We start from the raw sequence: 22396 nt of genomic DNA, 5'->3' as shown, positions 1-22396 counted from the left end.
GTGGTAAAAAGAATAAAAAGAAAGATTCTGCAATCTGTATTTGGGGTAAAAATGGGAGTTCAAAACCCAATTGAGTATAATGTATGAAAGATGATATATCATGAGCTCTGTAATGTTTTGAACAATCAATAATTAAAAAAAAAGAAAAAAAAAAGAAAATTCTTATCCTCTTCACCCAGATTCCTCTATTGAAAAACATTGCTTTGAACTCTATTTCTCTCTTCCTTTTTATATACTTTTTCTGACATGTTGCCTCATTTTTCCTAACAACTTCAATGTCGCCCTCTGTGACACTCTCCTGCATTGTATCCACAGAACCCTACCAAGTGAAATTCAGCATCAATACAGTTGTGCCATTAATCGCTCTGTTCCAAATGCCAATAGTGGGGGTTTCCTGTCTCATCCAGGATGCCACCCAGGAGTAATGCCACTTTCTATGATCATGTTCCATCCATATCCTTTAATACTGTTTCAAACAGCTTTATCTCTGCAATGACTAAAAGATCCCACTAGAGCAATTGTAGAGGAGGAAAAGTTTATTGGGAAGCTTACAGTTTCAGAGGTCTCAGTCCATAGACAGCCAGGTCCATTCCTCAGGGCTCAAGGTGAGGTTGCACATCATGGCAGAATAGTATGGCAGAGAGAAGCAGTTCACATGAGGGTCAGAAAGGGGAGGGAGGGAGGGAGAGGGAGAGGGAGAGAGAGAGGTCTCCTCTTGCCACATACAAACATATACCCCCAAGCCACACCCTAATTCCCACCTCCTCCAACCACATTCACTCTATCACTTAGTTACTACTCAGTTAATCCCTAGTAGGGGATTAATTCACTGATTGGGTTAAGATTCTCACAACCCAATCATTTCTCCTCTGAACCTTCTTGCATTGTCTCACACGTGAGCTTTTAGGGGACACCTCACATCCACACCATAACAGATACAAAATATTTTCTCAGCCTTTCTTTTCCTTCCTATCTTAAAGAACTATCAGTAGAAGGATCAGATTGTGGGGCCTGGTTGAATCAATCCAAAATCCAGGCAGGCAACCAGAAAGGGAAGACCAAGGGTTGGCTGAGTCCCTCCACGGGCTGAAATTGTAGTCAAGGGTGGAACCTATTTTTCTCCACCTCTGCTGTCTCTTCAGCACTCCTTTGAAAGCTTTCCTATTGTTTAAATCATGCCATCCAGATTGTATACAAAGTAATATCCTTAAAGTCAAGTAAGGAAGGACTTAGCTTATGTACACAGATATCTCTTCACAGTAAGACCTGGATCAGTGTTTGAATAATCAGCCTCGCTAGCTCAACACATCAAAAAAGCTATCACAGAACATGTCCCTATATTACACCCATGACCCAGTAATGTCCCTCATTACACCCTACTCTGCTACCTTGGTAGCTCTGCATAACTTCTTTTTGTCCCAACAACCAGTATGTTAGCTGCCAAATGATTAGCTAATTCTATTTCTTAATTCTTAGCTCTGTATGTAATTTCCCTTCTTATTTTTTTTAAATATTAGCATGGACTTGTTTATTCCTGTTTTATTCAATGGATTATTTTATAGTGATAGTGGCCAGCCTTCTCTTGACTTCAATCTCAGAAATTTTTTCCGCTTTTCGTCATTAAGCGTATTCTGCATAAGTTTTACGTAGATAATATTTATTAGGGGCAGGAAGTTATTCCTAGATCAATAAGAGATGCATTTTTAAAATTATGAGTGGATATTGTAGGCTTTTTTTAATCCATTGAGATAATCCCTTTTTTCTTTGTTGATATAGAAAATCATATTAATTTTATTTTCAAACGTTATATCAACCTTCTATTCCTGCGATAAATACAACTTCATCTTGAAATTACAACCTGTATTTAGTTTGCTAAATTTTGTTTAGGATTTTTTTCCCTTTATATCATAAGACAGATTCTTGTTTCTTGTAATATCTCTAATTTTTCTAGTCTTACAAAATAAAGTGGTTACGGCATCTCTATTTATTTATTTACTAGTTTGTACTTATGGAATTTGTATTCCATTCTTTTTTTTAATGTTCTTTTCAGTTACACATGACAATAGTATGTATTTTAATATATTATATATTTATGGAGTATAACTTCCTATTCTTGTGGTTGTGCATGATGTGGAGTGACACTAGTGTATTCCATTCTTTGTTTATCTCAGCACTTAAAGACACTATTCCATTGTCTCCTGGATTCTGTTGTTCCTGTCCAAAAAAGTCAGTTAAATAAGAAATCCGGCAAGGCCCTTTAATTTTATGGTTTTCTTTATGAGAAAGTCTTAAGTCATAAATTCTATTTCTTAGGTTGGACATGATAATTTCCTGAAAATATATCAATTTTATCTGTTTTTAAAATTGTTAAATATTTTATCATTTCCATCGATTTAAAAATGTCAATTTTTAATGTTTATAAAATCAGTAAAAATGTCTCCCTTGTCCTTTCTTATATTGGAATTTTGTGATTTCTCTTATTTTCTCCCTAAACATTATTACCAATGATTTATCAATTCTATTTGTGTTATTTTTTTAAAATGCTTTTATCCATATATCATAGTTATACATAATAGTGGGGCTCATTATGACATATTCATAACTACTTATAACCTTGTTGGCTCCATTTCAGTTCCCATCTATTTGTGTTCTTATAGAACCATCTTTGGGATTTGTTTGTTTGTTTATCTTATTTGAGTTGGGGGTCTCACTAGGTTTCCCAGGCTGGCCTCAAACTCCTGAAGTCAAGTGATCCTCCTGCCTCTGCCTCTTGAGTAGCTGGGACTACTCAAGTAATAGTCCACACTTGACTTCTGATTTTAATTATTTTTTTTTGTCATTATATATTTATCTTCACCTTCATGAAGGTCTATACTTACTGAAATTTGTTAAATCTTTGTAACCCAGCCCATGGGCAGTTTTGACAAATATTTCCAGGACTTAAAAACAATATGCATTCTTCAGTTATCAAAGCAGTGTCAATTCAGTCAAGTTTGACAGTAGTGTTGATCAAACCTTTCAAGTACTTACTGATAGTTTCTGTCTGCTCACATTATCAATTACTGAGAGTAGTGTATTCAAATCCTCTGTTATGAGTGTAGAATGATCTCATGTTCATTGTATTCCGTCAATTTTTCTTTATAGATTCTGAGGGTATGTTGTGAGATGGATGCATAGACATTTTCAAATGTTACAGGTTTTAGGGGTGTTGACTTTTCATTAAAAATCTCTTTTTATCTTTATCAATGCCTCTTGCTTTATTTTGTCTGATACTAGTAGACATACGTTCACTTTTTTTCCTTTTGGTTGAGGATGAACATAATACCTTTATTTTATCTATTTATTTTTTTAATGTGGTGCTGAGAATCGAACCCAGCCTCACACATGCAAGGCAAGTACTCTACCTCTGAGCTACAACCCCAGCCCTACATTCACTTTTTATTAATTTTCTTATGGAATTTGTATTCCATTCTTTTTTTTAAAAAAATTGTTGTTTTCAGTTACACATGACAGTAATATGTATTTTGACATATATTTATGGAGTATAATTTCCCATTATTGTGGTTGTGCGTGATGTGGGGTTACACTAGGGTATTCCATTCTTTGTTTATCTCAGCACTTAAAGTCACTATTCCATTGTCTCCTGGATTCTGTTGTTCCTGTCCAAAAAAGTCAGTTATTAGGCTTACTTTTGCTTCTTTGAAAGTAACATACCTTTTGTATCTGCTTTCAAGGTTTTCTTTTTTTTTTTTTTTATTTTTAGCTGTAGATGGACACAATATCTCTATTTTTTTTTATTGGTGCTGAGAATTGAACAGTGTCCTGAACATGCTCAGCAAGTGCTCTACCACTGAGCCACAACCCCAGCCCTCAAGATTTTCTCTTTGTGGTTTTCTTTGGCTGTACTATGATATGACCTTGCGGTTTGCTTTTTATTTGTTTTACTTGAGGTTGCAACATTTGGTTCAATTTTTTCATCAGTTTCTGCTTCAGCCTCTTGAGTAGCTGGGACTGCTCAATTAATAGTCCACACTTGACTTTTGGTTTTAATGATTTTTTTTCATCATGTATTTATTTTCACCTTCGTAAAGGTTTATATTTGCTGAAATTCGTTCAATTTCATTATCTGCCATTATCTCTTCAACTCTTGCATCTACCACACTGTCTCCATCGATTATGGAACTCCAAATAAAAATGTATCCAAACATTTCATTGTTACTCATTGTACTATCTCTTACAATATTGTATGTATTTTGTACCCTTTTGCTCCTCCAGGCTTAAGTGTAGATACTTTCTTCTGACCCATTTTCCATTTCATTCATTCATTTGTTCAGTTTTTCTAATCTGCTATTAAACTCATGCATTGAATTCCTACTTTCTTTCATTGATGGTAATTTTTTTTATTTCTACAGCTTTTTCCTTTCTTGTTGCTTCTAAAATTCTCCTCTTGTCACTTAATTTCTTGACTATATATCTTATAATCATTTTTTTGTACTCTGGGCCGGACTGATTATTGTTTAACTCAATAAATTTTTAAAAAAATATTTTTATTTTTAGGTGTAGATGGACACAGCACAATGCCTTTATTTTCATGTGGTGCTGAGGATGGAACCCGGGTCCCACCCATGCTAAGCTAGCGCTCTACCGCTGAGCCACAATCCCAGCCCCTCAATACATTTTTTAATGGAGACAATCTATTGAAAATATTATACCAAGGGCTGGGGATGTGGCTCAAGCAGTAGTGCGCTCTCTTGGCATGCATGCGGCCCAGTTCGATCCTCAGCACAACATACAAACAAAGATGTTGTGTCCGCCGAAAACTAAAAAATAAATATTAAAAAAAAAGAAAAAATATTGTACCAAAATTTACATCTAGTTGTTCACATTCTTATTCTTAGACTTCTGCAACAAAGCAAATGATTTCCTGTAATAATAATTCTTATGCTGGCCTCAGAAATATTCAAATGAGGAAAGCAGTAGGCAGTCTCATAAAACTATGACAGGGTCTCCATAAAATATCTGGCATTTTCTTGATGCTCTAACTATAATTAGAAATGTGCCTAATGGAACCTGCTTAACCTTAAGGTCTTCATCAAAAGTCGCCACAAAATAGAACTTTGTCTTCCGTATTCCTCAGTACTAAGTAGTCACCTACATAGAAGTTACTTTGTGAATAGTTATCATGCAAACATCGGATCCTTGATATTCCTTAGCAATACTTAAAATTCTGCATTAATTTCTGTCAATTTTGTCATTACTTAGTGGGTTATACAGGGGACAAACAAGGTGCATAGACAGTCCGTCCTTGTACTGTGCTCAGATTGGCTCTAATGAACAATTGATAAATTTGGTATCAATCTGGATGTAGGTGAGCCCATATTGACAACATGAATAGGAAATTAATGAGGAATTTCTCTTTCCTGATACCTCAGAATTCCTCTTACCCCAGAAGCCATGATTTACTTCATGGTCACACATTTCCTTGTTTTCTTTTGCTTCCAAATGTTTGCCATGCAACTAGTCCTGTTGCTGTCTCCAAAATCTCAAGCCAAGCATGGTTATTTTAAATTCCACATTCAATGGAGTTTAAATTTCCTTGGAGTCTATTTCTACTACTCTTACTGATTTATTTTAGTATGAGCAGTTATTTTATATTGAATGTCAAATATTCTGCCTGGAAAAATATCAGTTCAGGGTGTCAATGTTATTATTTTCAAAGATGATTTACTTCTGTCTCCTGCATGCAATAAGGGGAGAAGCAAATTATTTTAGTGCAATTAGGAATTGAGTTAATGCAAAGCTGGATTTCAGACGCTTTTGAGAGCTCATCTATTTCTTGTTTACCCTCATTTCCAGGGTTTATCTCTTTAGAGTTCTAACTAGAATTCTAGGGTATTTTCCAATCTCCCCCTCTTCATAGCCAGCCTAATTTTTTCCCCAGGTCTCAAATCACCTGTCCAAAGCTCTGCTCAAATACTCTACTTCTCAGCCAGCTTTTTAATTAGCAAATGACAAAGAGAACGACTCACCCCTCAATGAAGTTTGATATGGTTTTTGATTTAGGCCCTGCATGTTTTTCTTCCTTAATATCTCTGATAACTTGAAACATGTTTATTCATATTTCCAGCTTTTCTACCCAGGTTTTCTTGGCTAGGAGATTAGTCTGAAGTAGATCAGTCTATCAATGTAGAAACTGGTTGCCATATATATCTTCAGCATACTTTATGAGATGTCTCCTGTCATTAATAATGAAAACACTATTTTTAAAAAACACTGAGAACCTAGAAATGTTAATATTACCTAAAATATTAATGAAAGTGAAAATTATAAAATCAATTTAAACATCTCTTTACATTCTACTTACCATTGGTATTGCCATAATCGTAATTTGAGAGAATGCTTGGAGTAAACTGAACAACAACTTTGAGATTCTATCTTTATTCCTTTTACGTTTGGCTCCTCCTAATAATTTTCTATATTACTGGTCACTCTATATTATCTTTGAAAAAAATTGTGTACTAATATATATATAAGAACTTCCAAAAGGTTTTGTAGAGACCAGCAGGACATTTTAAATGTTATATGGTATATGAAACAATTCTTATATATAACTAGACAGTGCATTGCAGGATGTTTAGCCTCCCTGACCTTGATAATTCTTAAACAAAAATGCTTTCTCCAACTGGAAGAAATGATTTTTTTTTTGGTACCAGGGATTGAACCCAGGAGCCCTTAACCACTGAGCCACATCCCCAGAGATATAGGATCTTGTTAAGTTGCTTAGGACTTCACTAAGTTGCTGAAGCTGGCTTTGAACTCACAGTCTTCCTGCTTCAGCCTCCCACTGCTGAGATTAAAGGTGGATGTCATGGTTGAAAGAAAGGATTTTGACTGTTCTAATTACAAAGAGATGATAAATGTTTGAGGCCAAACATATGCTTATTCTGATTTTCATATTACACTATGTAAAAATGTACTGAAACATCACATGGTAATCCACAAATATGCAGAATTATTATGTGCCTATTTAAAACATAAAAAAATATTTTAAATGCAAACCATAAATTAGTGCTTCCACAATTTTCCAAAATACACTATAGGTGTCACTTTGTGGGGGAACCTTTATTAGATCTATAAAATTCAGAATTTTATAGATTATAAATTAATGAAGATACTGCTAACCCAGAGTGTGTGTGGATCCCAGGTCATCCTTAAGGGGCCAAAGGGCAGTATGAACTGGTTACATTATGTCTCCTGTTACCTCCCACACCTGGATAACTCCATGTCTCCTGTTACCTCCCACACCTGGATAACTCCTAAGGCCAGCTTAAAATCCACTAAAACAAGTTAGTGTTAATATCCAAGACAAGGTAAAGAAGTCAACAACAAACAGACTGACGTTTTTTCATGGGTTAGGATGGATGGGGTGCTCATAAGCTAGATGGACATTATCTTCAGTAATGACCACCTCTTGAGTGATCAACTACAAAGTACCAGGCAATGCATTGATATGATCCTATCGCCTTAATCCTTTCAGTATCCCTACAAAAAGGTAATATCAGTCCCAATTTAGAGATAAGTAAAAGGGGATTTCAAATTAAAGGACTGCCCAAGATTTTTTAAAAAATATTAAGCATTTCTATGATTCCACTGCACTCTGTTCCACTCAGAGCCATCAGTCTTTTAAAAAAAGACTCATCTTCTCCATCTTCTCCACCCCACCTCACTTCACTGGATCCCCAACTTCCTCCTCTTCCCCCACCCAAGGAGGTAGGAGGGGCAACCTGATTCGAAGGGGCTGAAAAAATAGAAAAATGGGCCAAAGAGGAACCTGGCAAGGAACTAGATCTCAGCTCAACTCCCCCTGGCAGGCCCCTGCCCAATTTAGAGAAGTTCAAACCACGAACTTCCTTCCATCCTTGAAGTTCAAACTGAACCCGGTCTCTACCTCTTCAGCAGTGCATTCCTCCTGACAGTTTCCAAACCCTTTGCCACCCCCCTTGCCCACTCAGCCCCTCCAGCTGGGCATCTAACAGACCTCCTACCCCTGGCCCAGGTGCTGAACTCACTGCCCTCTGGGTTCTCTGCCCAGAGGTGCAGACTCTCACCTCCTGCTCAGCACTGCCACTTGCTGGCAGCCAGGATCCTGTGCCTCCACCCAACCTCCCCAGCTGGGGCCAGGCTAGTGCCTCTGTTCCCTTGGCTACTCAGTACACAGTGCTACAGGAGCTGTGAGAGATGTGCTCCAGCAGAGCTGGTGAGGAGGCATGCCCAGGAGTCCAGAGCACAGGGAAGGAAAAGGCTGGTGAGGCTGGGAAGGCTGGAGGGGAGGGAAGTGCAGTTGGCCCCTAGGCGGAGTTTGGTCTGTTTTTTGTGAGAACTCCTTGGGGCCCAGACCTCTGTTCTACTGTCTGAACTCTCCTCTCCTCCAACAGCTTGCAGAGATCCAGTGCCTTCCCTAACCTGGAGTTTGTCTTTCTTGATTTTCAGAGAGGCCCAATAAAAACTCCTTTGGATCATGCCAACCCAGGAGGCTCTTTCCTGACTTCTATCCCTCAGACCGGATGGGGAACAATTTTCTCCCTCTTAGGGGATTTCTTCACACAGGGCCTGGATGTTACATGACAGATGTGAGTATTCACTTTCCCTTTCAAGGATCTGTTTCCTGGATGTGGAAGGGAGACCCAAGTCCCCTGGAAAACAAACGCTAGGCTTTGTGATCTTCTGGGTCAGAGCATGAGAAAGTGCCTACTGGGCAACCAGCTGTCCCAGCCAATACAGAGAGTAAAGGACCATGTTTCCACCCAAGGCAAGCAAGCCTTGTCTCCATATGGTCCCACTCCCTCCCCACCTCAAAGGCTCTGAGCCAAGGCCAGCACCTTCCCACTGGTCCTACCTTAAGGCTGCCAGGTGCAACTGGAACAAGTTCAGACCTATGAGATTCAGAGGATGGAATTTATTAGAATGCACAAAGATGTCATTTATTCTACCTGTCCAACCACATCCCTCTTTTAATCAGCTTTTTCCTTGCTGCTACCAAAAGACCTGATAAGAACAATTTTAAGGAGAAAAAATTTATTTTGGGGTCATGGTTTCAGAGGTCTCAGCTTCATTCCTTGGGGCCTGAGGGGAGGCCGAACATCTGGTGGAAGAAAGCAGCTCAGAACATGAGGGTCAGGAAGCAGAGAGAAAGCTCTGCTCATAAGAACATAACACGAACCCCAAAGCACACCCCAGGGACCCACTTCCTCAAGGCACACTCTATCTGCCTAGAGTTGTCACCAAGTTAATCTCTATGCTGGGAAGGGGAATTAAAGTTCTGATTAGCTCAAGGCTCTTGGAACAAAATCATTTCACCTCTCAACTTTTCTGCATTGTCTCATACATGAGCTTTTGGGGGACATCTCACATCTAAACTATGACACAACCCCTTGCAAAATTACATGTATGATTTTTGTGATTATTGTGTGGTATTGACCTTAAAGGAGTCAAGAGAGAAAGAGCAATGTCTTACAGAGTAGTTCAGATGAAGGCTTTTCACTGTGGTATTGATGTATTTCTTTACTCTTTCTCTCTTTTTATTCATATATTACTACTACTTGAAGTCCTATGGCTTGGCATACAACCTGACCAAGATTCCAACCAGTACAAAAGGATATACTCTTGGAGCCAGAACAGCTATGAGGTTTAAGCCAGTCAACAAGGTAAAATGCTGGGATTTTATGATGATCCATGTGACTGCATGAAAAGTTTGGCATTAGCTTTGCAGAAGTGTGTGTATATTGGGAAGAGCAAAAACAGTTCACTGAGAAAACAGTCCCAACAAAGGATTTTAGTGCTGAGATGCATGAGGTCAAAATATATATATATATATCATTATCCTATCAGGTAAAAAACAGGTTCCAATGTTTCTATCCTTTTGTGAGATTGGATTTTAAGTCTAATCTTTAGTAAAGGATCCTAATCTCTTTCTCTCACTCTCTCCCTCCCTCTCCTTGTCTTTCTCTCTTTCTCTCATGAAGTGGGTAGGGATGGGACCCAGGGACTTACTAGGCAAGTACATCATCACTGAGCTACATCCTTGGACCAAGGATCCTAATCTCTGATTGGATGTTTACTTCCATGGAAACTCAAGGGACACTGGCTCTCAAAATTTCTCAGTGGGACCAGGGGCATAGTGACTGCAAAAGTTGTCTTGGTTCCCTGCTCAGCCTAGGTTTATTACTACAACCTATACATCCAGCATGACTGACTCACATCTATAGCTTGGTTTTCTATCCATATAAGCCTATTTGTATATCTTGAAATTGGCTGCACCATGGCTGATTTATAAATAGGAAAAGGAGAGTTGAGGGTTTTTTGAAATGGAAGCATTTCTGTGTAGGTATGTCTCCCTTCAACACAATGAATTTTTTCTTGATAATAGGAATCGACACTTCACCCAGGCAAGTACCAGAGAGTAGAGAATTGGAAGGAAAAAACAAAGCAAAGTTTTGTTCCATTTAATGTCTTGATGCCTTGATTTCAGAGCTATTCAAAAGACAATTTCCCTGGGTATGTCTCCTCTTTTCTCTAGTATAGTTCATCAGTAAGCAATAGGAAAAGAAGTCCATAAATCAGTGATTATAACGAAACCCTCCCACTAAATAAAAAACCGCCCAACTTTAAAGATTTATCCTCTTATTTCCCGGGTCTCTGGCCTTGTGTAATTGCAAAATCACAGTTATTCATTAGTCAATATTTACTAATATACCAAAGAATTTGGGTTCGTTTGTTTGTTTATTTTTGTTTGTTTTGTTTTCCCAGTACTGGAACCCCATTTACTTTTTTATTTTGAGACAGAATTTCACTAAATCACCAAGGCTGACCTCAGACTTGTAGTCCTCCTGCCTCTGCCTCCTGAGTCACTGATATGACAGATCTGTGCCATGACACCTGGCTACTTTGTAGTTTGTACTTTGTAGGTTGCAAAGTTCTTGCAGTAAACCCACCTCACGAGGCTCTGAGCTTGGAGTCTAGAGTCCAAATAGATGAGAAGTAAATGCACAAGAAAATACCAATAGTAGTAAAGACGGTGACCATGTAATTTATCTGTCCAACTGTGACACTTCTGAGAGTGAAAGGGAAGCAGCCATGAGCTGGGGCTGTTGTGGACAAACCAGGAAGTAGAGTGACCAGGAAAGGTGCTATGAGGAAACTTTAAACAGGACCATGATGTGAAGGTAGTGGGTGGTTAAGAAAGGATGCTCTGAGCACATCACACTTGATCTGATTTTTGAGTGACAAGATTGAGCCAGCCCTGGGAAAATCTGAAGATAGCACACCCTGGGCAGAAGGTCGGAAGTGCAAAGGCTGTAAACTGGGAAAGAACTTGGTGTGAGGGAAAGAAGAAGAAGGCCAGTATGGCTAGAGGGCAGTGAGCAAGAAGGAAGAGAGAGAGGGAGGAGAGGACTTTGTGGGTGAAGGGGCTTATTCTTAATGTGTTAGGAAACCACTCGGAATGTATGAAATTGCACAGCAAAGGGTCAGGGTCTTTCTTTTACTGATGAGAAGTCCAAAGATCATACAGTGAAAGTAACTTTTTCAAGTTTGTGTTAAGAAAGTTGAGTGTTGAATCTTGACCCTCATGTCCACCACAGTAGAATTAACACCAAAAGATAAAGTTTTTTTTTTTAATTTTGTATTTTTTCTTTTCAGTTATACATAACTGTAGAATATATTTTGACATATAATAGATACATGGAGCATAACTTCCCATTCTTGTGGTTGTACATCATATGGAGTTACAAAAATTCATTCTTCTTGATGGCTGAGTAATATTACATATTATATATACCAGATTTTCTTTATCCATTCATCTGGTGAAGGGCATCTAGGTTGGCTCCATAGCTTAGCTATTGTGAATTGAGCTGCTATAAACATTGATGAGTCCATGTCACTATATTATGCTGATTTTAAGTCTTTGAGGTATATACCATGAGTGGGACAACTGGGTCAAATGGTGATTCCATCCCAAGTTTTCTGAGAAATGTCCATACTGCTTTCCAACATTCAGTGCCACCAGCAATGTATGAGTGTACCTTCCCCCCACATCCTCACCAATATTTATTATTACTTGTATTCTTGATAATTGCCATTCTGACTAGAGCGAGAAGAAATCTCAGTGTAGTTTTCAAAAGACAAAGTTTGAGGAACCAAGGCAATTCTAAAATAATCCATGGCCAAGAAATTTAATTGGTTCTGCTTTGATGTCCCTAGATTGCAGATAGATTGTTTTAGCATTTTTAACCACCAACTTCAAATCAAAGAACTAATTTAACATTATCATGGATCTCTTCTAGCGACACCTCTTCTGAGATCTTCTGGTGTCCTGGCTCAGAACACTGAATTGTAGAAATATTTTTTAAAAGCAGCTTTTACCTTAGCTAATAAGAAATACATTAACAAGCAAAAGCACCCCACGCTTGCCCAGCATTAAAAAGTTAATCAGTCCGTACCTTCTCCCAAGAGGTTAAACCTACTTCAATGATGGCCTTGCTATCTACTAGTGGAGTTCATCCTATGCCACTGACTCATTAGACATGTTGTTTGTATTTTTTTTTTTTATTTCTAGCCCTGGTGCATACAACCCAGAGAAGAAGCCATTCCCAAAAGTTACTTGGCCAATGAAATTTGGATCTCCAGACTGGGCTCAGGTTCCAAGTCTTCAGCAAAGAACTCTAAAAGCTGAGGTAATAAGATGGGATTTCTGTAGATCGCTCTGTCTAATATGTTCATATTTATCAAGGGTTAATAACCAGAAGCTTGTAAATGAAGTTCATGGTCCCCTGAAATTATATGCACAGTTTTGTGTGCATAGAAATATGAGGATCCTTTTGAGAGAGTTACATAGTTTCATTAGATTTTTAACCATGTATAGGACTGATTTAAAGTCATGTTTTCTTGTTTGTTCCTCAAGTCATCTTTTGGAGTAGGTTCAGGAGAAATATCCCTTTAAGACAATGGATGATACTGGAACCCAGGAAGATTGATTCATACAGGTTCTACAACTGGACTCCCAATGCAGTGCTCTTTCTGACATAAAGTTGAGTGTTAAGTGATTGGAGGGTTATAGAGCACTCTGGTTAAGAGCACAGACTCTGGGGATAATACTGCCTGAGTTCAAATACCAGCTCCTGTGTAGACTAGCTATGTGATCTTAGGCAAATCCTTTAACTTTTCTAAGCATCTGTTTTCTTACCTTTAAAATGAAATAACGACAGAGTTGATCTGATATGGTTGTAAAGATTAATAATTGAGAGAATGTAGAAAAGCATTTAACACAGTAATGATAACATATGCTTCCCTCCCTGTTAGTATCACTATATACTTCTTAAAATATACTTCTTTCCTAGTGGAATTTAGGATTAATTCCACAAATATTTACTAAATGCCTAATATATTAATACAATTGTGCTAAGGCATATAGGTAACATTCAAGAATTAGATATATAATCTGTGTCTTCAAGAAGCCAAGCAACTTTTTTTATCATAGTAAGATGATAAATGTTAGATGTGCACAAATGTTGAGGAAATGACTAAGGCTGGATTACTAGAAACTGGGGTTTACCTGGGCCACACAGCTAGAATACATGCTTCTATTTTGCATGCTAGGTCCTGGGTTCAATCCCCAGTGCCACACACACACACAGGAAGGCAGAGGATTCTCATTAGAACATTGTCTTTCATTGCAGCTGTCCACAGACAAAGAATTTAGAAAGCATCGGAACCGAGTTGCTTACTTAAGCCTGTTTTACGATTGAGAAGTGATCACTTCCTTCACATGCTTCTCCTGATCACAGACTCTTCAGAATAGAGGACAGAGCTGCTCTTGGTCTGCATCACCACGGCCCTCATGTCTTTCAGCCCTGGGCCCAGAACATGTTAAGGGGCTCACAACTGAGATTTGTGAGCATAAAAACTGGTCCTAGTGTTCTGTCTCCTGCTGTTGGTTTATGATCTGGGGGCTCCTGGTGGGTGTTCAGGTGGATGGTTTCATTTGAGTGAAAGACTCTTGGGCCCTTGCCCTTTATTCACAATTCCCAGGACCAGCCTTATATGTTCTACAACTAGCTCTGGTAATATGTAGCTGTTGGCCTACATGTATCAATAGCTTGGATGGGATGTGGGCTTGCTAGACATGGAGGATGCTTAAAAGTGGGTTAAAACATTCCTGATTTAGGAGCTCTTTCAAACTTTAGTGTGGAGTAGGAAGGCCCTGAATTGGTTGCCTTTCCCAGACAAACACAGAGAACCAAAAATTCCCCTTCCCACTACGTCATCTATTTAATCTGTTGGTTAACATATATATTGAGGTCATGACTCCATGTCAGTCAGTGGTAGGCATGGAACACATTGAGATTCAACTTACACTAAGTTGATTATACAGTGAAAGTAACTTTTCAAGTTTGTGTTAAGAAAGTTGAAGTGTTGAAACTTGAACCCCCTAGTTCCTTGAGGCTGGCCAGAAGTCTGAGACCTCCCCAGGTTGACTGCCCTTCAGTCTGAATGACCTCTGGAGCCTTATAGCTAGCCCAAGGGTATAAAGATCACAAAGCAGCAGCCATGTATAAAGTACTTACCTAGACACTCTGGTGTGGTAGATAGCCTTGTTAATTTTCAACATTAACTCTCAAGAATGTAATTTTTTTTCATTAATGGAATTAAGTGTGGCCTATTTTATCTTTTGTTTTTCCCCAGTGTAAGGTGCTGGGGATTGAACCCGTGGACACTTTACCAGTGAGCTACATCCCCCATCCTTTTTGTGTTTATTTTGAGACAAGTTCTCACAAAGTTGCTGAGGTTGGCCTTGAATTTGCTATCTTCCTGCCTCAGCCCTCCCAAGTCACTGGGATTACAGATGTGTGCCACCACACCCAGCTGTCTAGCTTATTTTTTAATGAGTGGGTCCTTTTGTATCACATACCTGTTAGTAATTATCCCCAAAACTCTGAAAGGGTCTGAATTTCAAAGAGTGAGAAGCTGATAGTGGCCACAGGAAAGTTCCAGCCCACTACAACCCTGAGAGCCACCCCACACAAGGGTTAGCTGGGGAAAAGGATTGACAAAAATCTCCTGGTGTATGACCTTGGAGAAGCCTAGGTCCAGAAGTGTGGGAGACCACCCTTCTTGGGTCTGAGGGTCAGTGTCTTGTGCATGGGTGTGTCTTGCTGCAGCCCCATGGGTGGAGCTATGCTCACCTGTTCCTTTGTAATATAACCCCTTGCCCTGTTAAGGATAGAATCTTCCATGGAAGTACCTTGTGTGTGTCCCCTTCTCTTACTGTGCCCTTGGGTGTGGCCTTAACCAGGTGTCAGTCAACCTGCTGACAGTGGAATCATGAAGATAACTCAGCCCCCTGAAACCTGACCCCTTGCCTCATTTAAATAACTCCTCAATAGCTATTCCCCTTCTGGTACTATACCCAAAAGACCTAAAAGGAGCTTACTACAGGGTCATAGTCACATCAATGTTTATAGCAGCACAATTCACAATAGGTAGACTGTGGAACCAACCTAGATGCTCTTCAATAGATGAATGGATAAAAAATGTGGCATTTATACACTAAAAAATAACAAGATCATGGCATTTGCAGGGAAATGGATGGCATTAGAGCAGATTATCCTAAGTGAAGTTAGCCAATCGCTAAAAAAACAAATGCCGAATGTCTTCTCTGATATAAGGGGGTTGACTCAAAAATGTGATAGGGAGAAAGAGCACGAGAAAAAGATTACCACTAAATAGGTAAGAGAGGTGAGAGGGAAAAGGAGGGAGAAGGGGAATTGCACGGAAGATGGAAGAAGACCCTCATCGTTTTACAGAATACATGTATGATGATGTGAGGGGGAAGAAAAAAAAGAAGTGTGTCACATTAGATTGGGTAGACAGAGGGGAGGGGAGGGGAAGGGGGGATAGGAAGGGCAGCAGAATAAAATAGACATTATTATGGCTATGTATATAGGTGACTGTATGATCAATGTGATTCTGCAACCTGTACAATCGGAAAAATGAGAAATTATACCCCATTTGATTCAAATGTATGAATTGTCAAGAGCATTGTATTGTCATGTGTAGCTAACAAAAAATAAATAAATAAAAGGGGTCAGCGCGTGCTCTGGCTCTCTCTGTTCCTGAGGACCCTTATGTCAGAGGAGCTGTCATAGCGACCCTAAAGAAAAAAGTATTTGTGTCTCTTGTGTGGTTATTTAATGCAGCCCAATTAGCCCAGTTTAACTGGAGTGACCGACCCCTGAGCTTTTTAGTAGAGAGAACAGAAACCTGGCAATTGGTGTCCAACATGGGCCTGAAGGTCTGTGTCTTTAAGCCGCCAGGACAAAAGCTACAAATGCTGGCTCTTAAGGGGACTCCAATTTAAATATTAAAAGTTTAGTGAAGTTGAAAGTTCTCTCCATTCTGCTACTTTCCTATAGCAGAATACAACAATTATTAATAGGGCATTATGCAAATTGTGGATGTGTAACCGACGTGATTCTGCAATCTGCATTTGGGGTAAAATTGGGAGTTCATAACCCACTTCAATCTAATGTATGAAATATGATATGTCAAGAGCTTTGTAATGTTGTGAACAACCAATAAAAAAAAAAAAAAAGAAAGTTCTCTCCAGAAGTTAAGCATGCTTAGGATTGTAGAGTATTGTGGGCTGAATTGTAGAAAATAAGTGAATTATACAAAAGGAAAATTTGTGATGTTAAAAATTTTAATATTGGGGTACAATTCTAGAGACTCTAAATTCAGATGATTAATGGGCTGTGTTGTTGAGTCGAGTCCTCTCTATGGAAAGAGTGCTTTTGTGGAATTTTGAAAATTGTTTTTATAAATCTTTATAAAATATTTTTTTGGGGCTGGGATTGTGGCTCAGAGGTAGTGCTCGCCTGGCATGGGCAGGACCCCAGTTCAATCCTCAGCACCACATAAAAATAAAGGCATTGTATGTCCATCTACACCTAAGAAATAAATATTAAAAAAATGCTTTAAAAAAAGATTTTTTGGCCCTTATCTTCTAGAAATTTGTGCTAGGAGAATGAGAAAAGGGGAGAGAAAATGGTTTTTTTTTTTTTTTTTTTATTGGTTGTTCACAACATTACAAAGCTCTTGACATATCATACTTCATACATTAGATTGAAGTGGGTTATGAACCCCCAATTTTACCCCAAATGCAGATTGCAGAATCACGTCGGTTACACATCCACAATTTTACATAATGCCCTATTAGTAATTGTTGTATTCTGCTACCTTTCCTATCCCCTACTATCCCCCCTCCCCTCCCCTCCCTTCTTCTCTCTACCCCATCTACTGTACTTCATTTCTCTCCTTGTTTATTTTCCCATTCCCCTCACAACCTCTTATATGTAATTTTGTATAGCAATGAGGGTCTCCCTTCATTTCCATGCAATTTTCCTCTTCTCTCCCTTTCCCTCCCGTCTCATGTCACTGATTAATGTTACTCTTTTCTTCCTACTCTTCCTCCCTGCTCTGTTCATATTTGCTCTCATTATATCAAAGAAGACATTTGGTATTTGTTTTTTAGGGATTGGCTAGCTTCACTAAGCATAATCTGCTCTAGTGCCGTCCATTTCCCTGCAAATTCTATGATTTTGTCATTTTTTATTGCTGCATAGTACTCCATTGTGTATAGATGCCACATTTTTTTTATCCATTCATCTATTGAGGGGCATCTGGGTTGGTTCCACAGTCTAGCTATTGTGAATTGTGCTGCTATGAACATCGATGTGGCAGTATCCCTGTAGCATGCTCTTTTAAGGTCTTCAGGGAATAGTCCGAGAAGGGCAATAGCAGGGTCAAATGGTGGTTCCATTCCCAGCTTTCCCAGGAATCTCCAAACTGCTTTCCAAATTGGCTGCACCAATTTGCAGTCCCACCAGCAATGTACAAGTGTACCCTTTTCTCCACATCCTCGCCAGCACTTGTTGTTGTTTGACTTCATAGTGGCTGCCAATCTTACTGGAGTGAAATGGTATCTTAGGGTGGTTTTGATTTGCATTTCTCTGACTGCTAGAGATGGTGAGCATTTTTTCATGTATTTGTTGATTGATTGTATGTCCTCCTCTGAGAAGTGTCTGTTCAGGTCCTTGGCCCATTTGTTGATTGGGTTATTTGTTGTCTTATTGTCTAATTTTTTGAGTTCTTTGTATACTCTGGATATTAGGGCTCTATCTGAAGTGTGAGGAGTAAAAATTTGTTCCCAGGATGTAGGCTCCCTATTTACCTCTCTTATTGTTTCTCTTGCTGAGAAAAAACTTTTAAGTTTAATTAAGTCCCATTTGTTGATTCTTGTTAACTCTTGTGCTATGGGTGTCCTATTAAGGAATTTGGAGCCCGACCCCACAATCTGTAGATCAGAGCCAACTTTTTCTTCTATCAGACGCAGAGTCTCTGGTTTGATATCAAGCTCCTTGATCCATTTTGAGTTAACTTTTGTGCATGGCGAGAGAAAGGGATTCAGTTTCATTTTGTTGCATATGGATTTCCAGTTTTCCCAACACCATTTGTTGAAGATGCTATCCTTCCTCCATTGCATGCTTTTAGCCCCTTTATCAAATATAAGATAGTTGTAACTTTGTGGATTAGTCTCTGTGTCCTCTATTCTAAACTATTGGTCCACCCGCCTGTTTTGGTACCAGTACCATGCTGTTTTTGTCACTATTGCTCTGTAATATAGTTTGAAATCTGGTATCGCTATACCGCCTGATTCACACTTCCTGTTTAGAATTGCTTTTGCTATTCTGGGTCTTTTATTTTTCCATATGAATTTCATGATTGCTTTATCTATTTCTACAAGAAATGCCGTTGGGATTTTGATTGGCATTGCATTAAACCTATAGAGAACTTTTGGTAATATCGCCATTTTGATGATGTTAGTTCTGCCTATCCATGAACAGGGTATATTTTTCCATCTTCTAAGATCTTCTTCTACTTCTCTCTTTAGGGTTCTGTAGTTTTCATTGTATAAATCTTTCACCTCTTTTGTTAGGTTGATTCCCAAGTATTTTATTTTTTTTGAGGATATTGTGAATGGAGTGTTTTTCCTCATTTCCGTTTCAGAAGTTTTGTCTCTGATATACAGAAATGCCTTTGATTTATGCGTGTTGATTTTATAACCTGCCACTTTGCTGAATTCATTTATTAGTTCTAGTAGTTTCTTTGTAGACCCTTTTGGGTCTTCTAGGTATAGAATCATGTCATCTGCAAATAGTGATAATTTAAGTTCTTCTTTTCCAATTTTTATGCCTTTAATTTCTTTCGTCTAATTGCTCTGGCCAGTGTTTTGAGAACTATATTGAATAGAAGTGGAGATAGAGGGCATCCCTGTCTTGTTCCGGAGAGAAAATGTTGTGATGTTTATCTGGAGAGAAATAAATTTCAGTCTTCTATTGTTTTTGTCAATACTCAGAAACTTTGTACTGACTTCTTTGCTACTTGATTGTCCTATGAATCAGAATGGCTGTGACTCAGCCGCTGGGGACAAGACTTGACCTGCTGCTTGCTGCTTGCTATGGGGTCCTAGCCCCAGCGGCCAGCAGTGCTTTTAACGCTTAAATAACTTGGCTTTAATGCTGAACACAGACTGGCTTAAAATCTGATGGTAACACTGGTATCTGCCGCTAAAAAATTTTGGAGCACCCATGAGCCACAAAAAAAAGTGCAGGATGTGGGAGTACACGCTCTGCAACTGCAGGTCACAGAGACAAAGCAAGCTGCTACCCTAGTAGGATCTTGGCCAGGTGGAGAAAAATGCAGACAAAATCAAACAAAATACTAGGAAAACTCAGAAAACTTTAGCCCCAACAATGGGTAGCAGACTCCATGTTGTTTGCGTCACCATGGTAACCATTTGGTGCCTGGCCAGAGGAGCGGGCTTCCTGGTCCCACCTCCTGCACTTTCGCAGGCTTCCGATTGGTTCTTCCACAGTCACTCAGACAGGACTTCTAGTCCCGCCTTCCAGCCACTAACCTGTATTTCCTGATTCAGATTGCTATGGGAGCTGCTCAGAGCCTGTATTTCTAAGAATGCCTACCTGTAAATGCTAACAAAAGATATCTTTTTCAGACAAAATTTAATTCCACAGGTTTCTACGTTGCAGCCCTAATTTTAAGTTAGTTCTGAGTTAAATAACCTGACTTTTCTTATAGTTGTGTTACTAAATAATGTTCTAATAATAAGAGATATCAAACATGCTTCTTTATATTTAACTTTAATTTTGGAGGTTATGGGGATGCATTTGTTCACCACAGGAACAAAGCCAGCAATGTTCCTGTGATGACCAAAAAATCCTTATTCTCATTCCTGACTATAAGAAATAAATATGTATACACAGGATCTTATTTCAGTTACATCAAGTGACATCACATAAAAGAGTGAACTCCTAGGTAAAAATAAATTGAAATGGATCCAAATATTTTAAGAACCACATAGTTACATAAAGTTAATACGATTATAAGTTATCTCCTTCTTCTTTTTTTTGAGAGAGAGAGAATTTTTTAATATTTATTTTTTAGTTTTCAGCGGACACAACATCTTTGTTTGTATGTGGTGCTGAGGATCGAACCCAGGCCGCTCGCATGCCAGGCGAGAGCGCTACAGCTTGAGCCACATCCCCAGCCCATGTCCTTATTCTTAATATATATTTTTCTAGGTATTCAGATAACCTATATTTGTTAATCTATAAAATAATTAGCACATGTCTAATTGTTTAGTTAAAATATATTTGTCTAATTGTTTTTCTTCAACAGAAAACCCATAATTTATGTTTTATTTGTACAGTTATCAGATACTTTGCCTTTTCAGTTACAGATATTTGAGATAAATATATTTACTATAAATTTGCTTTTAAGTGAAAATACAATCTTCAAGTAGCTTCTAATTCTCAAAGTTATTGTTCAAACTCATAAGATAATAAAAAATTATAATTATGTCTACAAATATCTAAGGATTTTAACTCTATTTTCATTGATATTTCTTATCAAAGTACAATAATTTGTTTATAAATTTTAAGGTTTTCAGAAATTGTTCCAAAGTATAACCAGAAAACAATTCTAAAAGAAAAAAGATGCTTCAACAAAGAGAAAACACACTTTGGATGCTGAAAAGAAGAAAAAAATCATCCTTGGGTAAAACAAGGTCTTTATATTCTAGATTTTAATGATTTATTTTGGATCACAATTTCAGAGTGTTCAGATCATCATTGGCTGGCTCCAAGGCAGAAATATTATGGTGGAAGGATGTGATGGTGGAAAGCTGCTCAGCACATGGGAGCTAGGGAGCAGAGAGAGGGGAAGGGACCAGGACATATAGAGCCCAAGGTCATGCTCCCTCTGACCTTCTTCCTCCCATCATGACTCACCTGCTTACAGTTACCAACCAATAGTTCATTCAAATTTTTAATTCATCAAATGGATCAATCCAGTTGTTGTAATCCAACTGTTTCACCTCTGAATATGGTTGCCTTATTTAACACTCGAGTTCTTTAGGGGACATTTCTAGGTCCTTACTATAACAATTGACTTGCCCATGGTTAATATTTTTTCTATTATTATCACTACTGCTACACATAGAGCAACTACCACAAGATGTGAAGGAAGAAAGAATCCATTAGTAATAGCAACAGCAAACCAAATACTTAGACAAAAACCATTAGAAAGCTGTGCAAGATCTATTGGAAGGATAATTTAAAATACTGTAATGCACAAAAAAGAGACTTGAATTGATTTTTCTTAGACTCAATATCCTTCATTTTCACTTCTGCCTACAAGATTCATAAGGGACTATAATTTCAACAGAAATAACATGATTTCTTCAATTTTAGAACAAGACAAGCTGATTTAAAAAAAATCAGATTGACAAAGATTTGAAGAAAAAGCAAATTTACTTACTAATGAAAATATAAGACAAATTCATATTCAAAAGAATTGATACACAAAAGTGAATGAGAATGACAAACACACAATCAAAACCTTTGGTGGACTACAAATTTATAGGATGAAACCTAAAATAAGGTTTCATCAAGAACAATTGTGTTTTTCCCCCCTTTTAAACAGCTTTTTAGCAGTAGATGGACACAATACCTTTATTTTACTTACTTATTTTTATGTGTTCCTGAGGATCAAACCAGGGCCTCACACATGTCAGGCAAGCTCTCCACCACAGACTCACAACCCCAGCCCCAAAGGATAATTACTTTTAGTTTAGTCAGTATAGAGTGATATTCTTGATAGTGACTGTAGTGACTGTCACAATTGGTTTATTTAGAACACTGTATATATATATATAAATATGTGTGTGTGTGTGTGTGTGTGTGTGTGTATAAAATTTTCTAAG

General features: G+C 38.2%; 1 pseudogene across 1 annotated transcript; it reads left to right on the top strand.

Annotated features, from left to right (window-relative positions):
- Positions 1 to 8238: 8238 nt before the first annotated feature.
- LOC308655386 (ciliary microtubule-associated protein 3-like) lies at positions 8239 to 13802 on the top strand (annotated as a pseudogene). Its single transcript has 6 exons — positions 8239 to 8305; positions 8491 to 8630; positions 9606 to 9704; positions 10427 to 10554; positions 12614 to 12731; positions 13734 to 13802. The product of its transcript is annotated as a ciliary microtubule-associated protein 3-like (transcript).
- Positions 13803 to 22396: the final 8594 nt, after the last annotated feature.

The sequence above is a fragment of the Spermophilus citellus genome (assembly GCF_964194105.1).
Source record: "Spermophilus citellus genome assembly, chromosome: 9".
In the NCBI taxonomy this organism is placed as follows: domain Eukaryota; kingdom Metazoa; phylum Chordata; class Mammalia; order Rodentia; family Sciuridae; genus Spermophilus; species Spermophilus citellus.
The sequence above is the reverse complement of the archived record's forward strand: the minus strand, read 5'-3'. Positions and strand labels throughout refer to the sequence as shown.